General features: G+C 43.1%; 1 pseudogene; it reads right to left on the reverse strand.

Moving 5' to 3' along the window:
• Positions 1–8344: 8344 nt before the first annotated feature.
• On the reverse strand, positions 8345–9273 carry LOC109562834 (V-type proton ATPase 16 kDa proteolipid subunit c-like; annotated as a pseudogene).
• Between the last annotated feature and the right edge of the window lie 315 nt (positions 9274–9588).

The raw sequence follows: 9588 nt of genomic DNA on the forward strand, positions 1-9588 counted from the left end.
CCTTAGACACAGCTGTGAAACAGGCCAGGTGCCTTCCTGCCAGCCCACTCCCTCTTTTGAAGTGTCCTTCCTGCTGAAGGGATTCATGCCATCATTGCTGCCTGGGCCCCAAAGAGGAAAGAAAAACCCCATCAAACATAGACAGTGTGGACTTCAAATGTCACTGCTCTGAGTGTGGGTAATATATGAAGAGAGAACCCAGGGAAATGGCAATTCTAGCAATAAACATAATGGTGATAATAATAATAATGTTAATGAGTTACCTGTGTGTCAGGCACTGTGCAAAGTGCTTTATATACATTGTCTTCCATCATGAAAACAGTGGGGAGTGATAGTTCTCCCCACTTCTTAGATGCCATGCCCACAACAACCCAGGAAAATAGAGCCAGGTTTCGTTTTTCTGATGCCAAAGCCAGACTCTTTTCTTTGTCCTGTGGTTTTCCACTATGAATGGCTGATAACTGGACTTTTGCACATCCCCAGTGGGACATTGTTTTAGGATAGGGATCTTGACTACCTCCAGTTATGGAGTGACAAAGTTAATTCTGGAACCAGAGACTCTTTCACACACCATACAAGCGTTTTTGTGGCTCCAAGGATCTGAATAGATTAAAATGTATGAGGGAGCTAGAAGCTGAGAAATTAGACAAAGTGCCTTGACGGGAGGTTTGTCTGATTATTGGATACCATCCCAGGAAATTGCAGCACCCACGAACCATCAACTACTGTGCCCCTGTTTGTTCCTAAATGCCGTTGGTGCCCTTCTGTGAATGTCAGGCGAAGCTGTATCTCCTCACTTGAGTGGCTGCACGCAATGGGTAAGAGCATCATTAATCATTGATAGAGGCATTTTACATTTTCAAGTTATGTTCCAACAGCCTAGAAGTGACTGATCATAGATGGTGCATGAAGAGAGAGCCAAATGGGCATTTTCATTTAATGGGAAAAGTAAGGGCAGACAATTGGTAGCTGTAGATACATCTCTATTTTTAGTCAGTGGTCTATTTTATGTGGGACTTCCCAGGTGGCTTAGGGGTAAAGAATCCGCCTGTCAATGCAGGAGATGTAGGCTCAATCCCTGGGTCAGGAAGATCCCCTGGAGGAGAAAATGGCAACCCACTCCAGTATTCTTCCCTGGGAAATCCCATGGACAGAGGAGCCTGGTGAGCTGCACTCCGTGGTGTCGCCAAGTGTCGGATATGACCGAGCAACTGAACACCCACACACACACTATTTTATGTTTGACGTGTAGTATGTTTCTCACATATCAACTCCAAATGACAGTAAGGTCTGCTCTGACCTCTACAAAGGATTCTGAGAACCCACCTGGAGGCCACCATCTACTAATGAAGTCTGTCAAAGACTCAGAAATGGGTAGTGAGTCATGAGTTTATCACCTCTTCTTAGAGTAGTAAAATATATTCCAAAAAAGACCCTCAGGTATTGGGTAGTTTTCTCAGAATAAAACTAAAACATTAATTCTGCTCTGATGTCAGCCTTCTTGGTTCTAATCCTGGCTGTAGCACCTCTGGCCTCAAAATTCTCTGGGCTTCAGTTGTACTCATCTATAAGATGGAGGCATAATAATAGTATTAACCTCAAAGAATTGTTAGTTTAAATTAGTTAATATATGTAAAATTTTTTGTAACCTAGAAACAGCATCAGAGAGAGAGAACTAAAGCCCAGTCACTTCAACAACCCAGGAAGGAGGTATTAATAGCAATTTACTTTAGACCTTGGCCAAGAATTTCTTATTCTAGCAGTAAGGCAGATGAGAGTTTGCCTAAGATATGTTCAAATGGTGAAGAGCTAAAGACTATTGTTTTTGTGCATGAGACAGAGGAAAAAGCAAGATTTAATTTGGGACATTACTTGGAGAACTCTGAGGATCTAAAGTGGAGCTATCTAGGTTTAGAAAGAAGTGAAGAATACAAATCTAGAACTCTCCCTCCCTCCCTTACTCCCTCCCAAGATCTTCTGGAAGCTATATATAAAGGATCACATCGGCTGCTCTTTTCCATTGATACTGAAACGAGACAGAGGCCAAGATTATACCAATGGGCATTTAAGTAATAAATTAAGAACTTGCTGCACAGCATCGCAGTTACTAATGCCAGATGAGAAGCTTTAACTTTTACCCTTATCTTTCATGAAAAATTTGCTCTAGTGGACAGCTTTGTAGACACATCTGGCTTCAAATCCTGTGTCCTCTATAGTTGGTTGTTGTTTAGTCACTAAGTTGTGTCTGACTCTCTTACAACTCCATGGACTCTAGCCTGCAGGCTCCTCTGTCCATGGGATGTTCCAGGAGTGGGTTGTCATTTCCTTCTCCAGGACATCTTCCTGACCCAGGGATCACATGTTGTTTCCTGCATTGGTGGGAGATTGTTTACTGCTGAGCCACCAGGGAAGTCCCCTCTATGGATAGCTTTAATGAACTAAGACAAAGTTACTTAACATTGTTGTTATTGTTGTTCAGTCGCTAAGTCATGTCTGACTCTTTGCAACCCCAAGGGGTTCAGCACGCCAGGCTTCCCTGTCCTTTACAATCTCCTGGAGTTTGATCAGATTCATGTCTGTTAAGTTGGTGATACCACCCAACCATCTCATCCTCTGCCACCCTTTTCTCCTTTTGCCATCAATCTTTCCCAGCATCAGTGTCTTTTCCAATGACCCTGAGATGGATCTTCGCCTAGTTTCAATCTTCCAAACTGTAAAGTGGAGTTAATAATACTCACCTGGAGGGGTCGCTATGTGATCATAATGAGATAACAGAACACAGTGACTAGTATGTAAGAAAATGAAAGTGAAAATCATTCAGTCGTGTCCAACTCTTTGCGCCCCCATGGACTATGCAGTCCATGGAATTCTCCAGGCCAGAATACTGCAGTTCCCTTCTCCAGGGGCTCTTCCCAACCCAGGAATCAAAACAGGGTCTCCTGTGTTGCCAGCAGATTCTTAACTAGCTGATGTGGAAGCAGCCAAATAAAAGTTACTTCTCTTGCGATCATTTTGAAAGATATATTTGAAGTAGTTGAAATGAACAAGATAATTGATTGGCAAGCCTACATATGCTCTAAAATCACATGAGGACTTAAAAAACTACTTAACTATTGAATCTGAATCTCCAAATTGTAGCTTTGAAAACTATAATTTTTATAAAACTCTCAGTTAATTCTGATGCCAAATTCAGTTTTAGATTGGTGAACTACATGAACTCTTGAAATTCTTTGTATTTTATTCTCTCCCATCATTTAAAAATCAATTTAGTTAGGCAACTAATATTAACCAGTGTTAGAACCCTCTAAACTGAGTTTAGGAATATATCTGATCATGGGCTGGGTTTTAGAAGACACTTGAATTGCTTTGATCACATTTCACTTTCTAAAAGTGAAATAGTCTGATTAAGAATTATATGTAAGGGACTTCCCGTGATCCAGTAGCTAAGACTCCATGCCCTCAATGCGTGGGGCCCAGGTTTGATCCCTAGTCAGGGAACTAGATCCCACATGCTGCGGCCAAGATCGAAGAATCACGTGCCATAACTAAGAACCAGTTCAGCCAAATAAGTAATTTTTTTAAAAAACAACTATATGTGAAAAAGTCCATTCACAAATATTTATTTAGCACCTACAATATGTTAGACTGAGGACTTCCCTGGTGGCTCTGATGGTAAAGAATCCGCCTGCAATGTAGGAGACCAAGGTTTGATCCCTGGGTCGGGAAGATCACCTGAAGAGGAAATGGATCCCCACTCCAGTATTCTTGCCTGGAGAATCTGATGGACAGAGGAGTCTGGTGGGCTACCGTCCATGTGGCTGCAAAGAGTTGGACACAACTAAGCCACTAACACTTTCACTTTCTTTCTTTCATATGCCAGCCAGACTAGGTACTTCTAATCAGTTAAACAGGCAAAGTCCCCTGCTTTATGGAGCTTAATAAAGTTAAGCTTGTTTGTGTGTGTCTTTAGTTTAGTTCAGTTGCTCAGTCGTGTCCTACTCTTTGCGACCCATGGACTGCAGCAAGCCAGGCTTCCCTGTCCATCACCAACTCCCAGAGTTTGCTCAGACTCATGTCCATCGAGTCAGTAATGCCACCCAACCATCTCATCCTCTGTCGTCCCCTTCTTCTCCTGCCTTCAATCTTTCCCAGGGTCAGGGTCTTTTCCAAGGAGTCAGTTCTTCGCATCAGGTGGCCGAAGTATTGAAGTTTCAGCTTCAGCATCAGTCCTTCCAATGAATATTCAGGACTGATTTCCTTTCGGATTGACTGACTGGATCTCCATGCACTTCAAGGGACTCTCAAGAGTCTTCTCCAGCACCACAGTTCAAAGGCATCAATTCTTTGGTGCTCAGCTTTCTTTATAGTTCAACTCTCACATCCATACATGACTACTGGAAAAATCATAACTTCTACTAGACGAAACTTATAGGCAAAGTAATGTCTCTGCTTCTTAATTGCTGTCTAGGTTGGTCATAGCTTTTCTTCCAAGGAGCAAGCATCTTTTATTTTTATGGCTGCAGTCACCATCTGCAGTGATTTTGGAGCCCAAGAAAATAAAATCTCTCACAGTTTCCATTGTTCCCCATTAATTTGCCATGAAGTGATGGGACTGGATGCCATGATCTTAGTTTTCTGAATGTTGAGTTTTAAGCCAACTTTTTCACTCTCCTCTGTCACTTTCACCAAGAGACACTTTAGTTCTTCTTCACTTTCTGCCATGAGGGTGGTGTCATCTGCATATCTGAGGTCATTGGTATTTCTCCCGGCAGTCTTGATTTCAGCTTGTGCTTCATGCAGCCTGGCATTTTGCATGATGTACTCTACATATAAGTTAAATAAGCAGGGTGACAATATACAGCTTTGATGTACTCCTTTCCTGATTTGGAACCCATCTGTTGTTCCATGTCCAGTTGTAACTGTTGCTTCTTGACCTGCATACAGATTTGTCAGGAGGCAGGTCAGGTGGTCTGGTATTCCCATCTCTTGAAGAATTTTTCATAGTTTGTTGTGATTCACACAGTCAAAAGCTTTGGTGTAGTCAATAAAGCAGAAGTAGATGTTTTTCTGAAACTTCCTTGGTTTTTCAATGATCCAACAGATGTTGGTAATTTGATCTCTGGTTCCTCTGCCTTTTCTAAATCCAGCTTGAACATCTGGAAGTTCATGGTTCACGTACTGTAGAAGCCTAGCTTGGAGAATTTTGAGCATTACTTTGCCAGCATGTGTCTTAAGACCTGAACAAATAAGCCTTTTTCTATAATTATAATTTAAAACATAATAAATGACCAAATAAGTTACTGTTGTGTGTATTGTAGTTCATATTTATTTTTTTCATGTTTTCTAGCATTTTGATGTGAAAATTTTCAAGCAAGTAGCAACATTGTAAGAATTTTGCTGTGGGACACCCACATATCCAGCTCCTAGATTCTACTATTAGCATTACTGGTCTTGCTTTATTACATAGTTATCAATGCATTAACCCATCTTATTATTTGTGATTACTTCAAAGTAAATCAAAGACATCAGTATACTTCCCCTAAATACTTTAGAGGCATATTATTAATATTAGCATTTAAAATCTACAATGAAATGCACCATCTTAAGAGTGTGTTCATTGCATTTTGACAAACATATGTACACATAGAAGCTATCAAGACACAGAACACAGAAAGTTCTCTCACTCCTATTTTTAGGGAATCTCTCCTCCAAGGCCCAGTGGTAACCCCTGCTCTGAGTTTTTTCCACTGTCGATTAGTTTTGTTATGGCATCATGTCAATGAGATCATATGGTATATACGCTTTGGTGTGCAAGACTTCTTTCACTGTGCGTAATATTCATGAGAGTCATCCACATTCTTTCCTGTGTCAGTCATCTGTTCCTTCGTGTTGCTAGTTTCGTTGCTTACCACCATGTAAGCATCTGTTTTTCTGTTGATGGGCTCTGTGAGCCTTTCCAGGTGTTGGCTATATGAGTAAAGCCACTGTAAACTTCACGAGTATTTTTTGTGAACATGTCAATATCTTCATTTATACTGGATAAATACCTCAGTGGAAGTGCTGGTCACAGTGGGCACGTACGCTTTGTTTTAGAAGAAACTGGCCAACTGGTTCCCATGCAGTTGCGTCAGTGACCCTTCCACGGACAGCGTTGCTTCAGGTGCCCCATTCCCACTTCCACTGACGACTGGGGTCCGTTTCTTTGACTATAGCCCCTCTGGTGGGTGTGTAGTCTTGTCTCCTCGTGGTTTTAATTTGCATTTTTGGATAACAAGCGATGCTGAGCATTTCTCTCATGTGCTTATTGGCCATTCAGGCATATATACTTTTGATCCTTCAAATCTTTTGCCCATTTTTAATTGGTTGTCTTCTACTATTGAAGTGCCACAGTTCTTTGTACACCCTGGATAATAATCCTTTGTCAAATATACGTTTTGCCAGTGTTTCCTCCAAGTCTATGGATTGCCTGTTCATTTTCTTAATGGTGTCTTTTGATGAGCAAAAGTTTTTAATTTTGATGAAGTCTGTTTTTGTCTTCTTTTATGGTTATTGCTTTATATGAACTAAGAAATCTTGACTCATGAGTCATGAACATATTCTCCAATACTCTCTTGTAAAAGCTTTATAATTTTAGCTCCTGTGTTTAGGATACTTATTTCACCTTTTCACTAATTTTCACAATTTTTAAGAATGGACTTTCTAAACTGTCTAAAATAATATCCAGTTAAACTTTCTTTTATATATAAACAAATAAATGAAATTTATTCAATGTCAAGGAAAGGGAAATTTGCTCTTCTGCCCCTTGAGTTCTTCTGGCTGGACTAATAATAAAATTGACACAAGACAGATTCATAGGAGGAATAAATTTTAACTCATGCCCACAGAGGTCTTATAGAAATGAGACCTAAGAAGTGACAACAAAGAAACAATATATATATATATATATTTTAATTGACATATAGTTGATTTATAATGTTGTGTTAGTTTCAGGCACACAGAAAAGTGATTCAGTTACATATATTTTGTCAGATTAGTTTCTATCATAGGTTATTACAAGATATTGCATATACTTCCCTGTTCTTCATGATGAATCTTTGTTGCTTACCTTTTTTATGTATAATAGTGTGTATCTCGGAGAAGACAATGGCACCCCACTCCAGTACTCTTGGCTGGAAAATCCCAGGGATGGAGGAGCCTGGCAGGCTGCAGTCCATGGGGTTGTGAAGAGTCAGACACAACTGAGCAACTTCACTTTCACTTTTCACTTTCATGCATTGGAGGAGGAAATGGCAACCCACTCCAGTATTCTTGCCTGGAGAATCCCAGGGACGGGGGAGCCTGGTGGGCTGCCATCTATGGGGTTGCACAGAGTTGGACATGACTGAAGCGACTTAGCAGCAGCAACAGTGTGTATCTTTTAATCCACACTTCTCATTTATCCTTCCCTACTCCCTTTCCCTTTTGGTAACTTTAAGTTTGTTTTCTATGTCTGTGAGTCTATTCTGTTTTATAAATAAATTCATTTGTATTATCTTTTTATATTCCATATGTAAGTGATGCTGTATAATATTTGTCTTTTTCTGTCTGATTTACTTCACTTGGTATGATATTCTCCAGGTCTATCCATGTCACTGCCAGTGACAATATTTCATTCTTTTGTATGGCTGAGTAATATTACATTTTATAAATATACCTCATCTTCTTTATCTGTTCATTGATGGACACTTAGGTTGCTTCCCTGTCTTGGTTATTGTGTGTAGTGCTGCTGTGAGCATTGAGGTGCATGTATCTTTTTGAATTAGTGCCCAGGAGTGGGATCACTGGATCACATGACAAGTCTATTTCCAATTTTTTAAGGAACCTCTGTACTGTTTTCCATAGTAGCAGCTCCAATTTACATTCCCTTCACCAGAACAGGAGGGTTCCCTTTTCTTCACACCCTCCCTTTATTACTTGATGATGGCCGTTCTGACCTGTGTGAAGTGATGTTTCATTATGGTTTTGATTCGCATTTCTCTAATAATTCCTGATGCTGAGCACCTTGCAGGTGCCTGTTGGCCATCTGTATGTCTTCTTTGTAGAAATGTCTATTTAGTTCCCCTCCCCCCCACCCTCCCACCCCCCGCTTTTTTTTTTTCTGGTCACATCTGAGAGCTTTATTGGACACGGAGCGGCACCAGGGCCCACGGGCCCGCACACTGGCTCGCGGCCCGGGGCAACCAGGGCTGCAAGAGGTGGTTCCATCCAACGGGTCTCAGGGTAAACGGTAACCACACAACGCAACAACAGTCTACCTAAGGTTACTATAGAGTTGGGAGACGGAGAGCTGCTCCACAGACATATGAACAGGTCAAATCTTTATAAATAAACATCCAGTGAAGAGAAAATGACAACTCTAATTCATCCTTATACACAGAGCACTCTAGGGCAGATGGGCGGGGGCGGCCGGAGGCCGGCGTCCTCACTGGTCAGGGCCGGGGTGGGGACTGGTGGGCCCAGATGTCCACAGCACGGGGCGGGGCGGGCAGGGGCGAGGCTGGGGCAACAGACAGTGGGCACTGGGACACTGCGCATTTACAAGACCGACTACTGGCGGGCGGCTGCCCCGTGCGTGTGTCAGGCTGTTCGTTGTGGAATGAGAAGGGGGTGGTCTTGACATCAATTGTATTCTGTGGCTGGCGGCCCGCAGGGCTACTTTGTGGAGAGGATAAGGGCGACGATGAGACCGTAGAGGCCGAGCACCTCGGCGAAGATGAGGATGAGGATCATGCCCACGAAGAGCCGCGGCTGCTGGGCGGTGCCACGCACGCCTGCGTCCCCGACAATGCCGATGGCGAAGCCCGCCGCCAGCCCGCTCAGGCCCACGCTCAGGCCCGCGCCCAGCTGAAGGAAACTCCTGTAGAGACTGATGCCGTCATTCAGGGAGTTGGCGATGAGGACTGCCACCACCAGACCATAGATGGCGATGATCCCCGCCATGACCACCGGGATGATGGACTTCATGATCATCTCTGGCCGCATGACAGACATGGCTGCGATGCCCGTGCCGCTCTTGGCTGTACCGTAGGCGGCGCCCCGGGCGCTGAAGACCGTGGCGGCTGAGGCACCCATGACCGCGAAAAAGGAAGCGTACTCGGGGCGTTCTTGGCCTCGGACATGTCTGCGGGTGGGGAGGGGGCGAGTTCAGCGGACCGAGGCCGGGGCGAGGTCGGGCCGGGCGCAGCGGGCGGCGGGCTGCGCGAAGCGAGCTGTCCGAAGGCTGCGAAGGCCCCATTTTTTGATTTTTTTTTTTTGATATTGAGTTGTATGAGCTGTCAAAGAAACAGTGAGGAATTTACAGGATAAAGAAACTTAGATTTGGCATGTGTAATTTGTAAAGAATCTAAACAGAGTTTGGGTTTGGCGTAGTAAACAAAAAAAGTAACAGGAGGCTTCTTGGCTGTAATTCTGTCTCCACTGTAAAGCCGTCTTACTTTCAGATGCAGGAAATGCACTTTTTTTTTTTGGCTGTGCTGGATTTTCATTGCGGCATGCAAGCGCTCTAGTTGTAGCACATAGGCTTAGTTGCCATGTGGCACATGGGACCTT

The sequence above is a fragment of the Bos indicus genome, chromosome 8 (genome assembly GCF_029378745.1).
Source record: "Bos indicus isolate NIAB-ARS_2022 breed Sahiwal x Tharparkar chromosome 8, NIAB-ARS_B.indTharparkar_mat_pri_1.0, whole genome shotgun sequence".
Lineage (NCBI taxonomy): Eukaryota > Metazoa > Chordata > Mammalia > Artiodactyla > Bovidae > Bos > Bos indicus.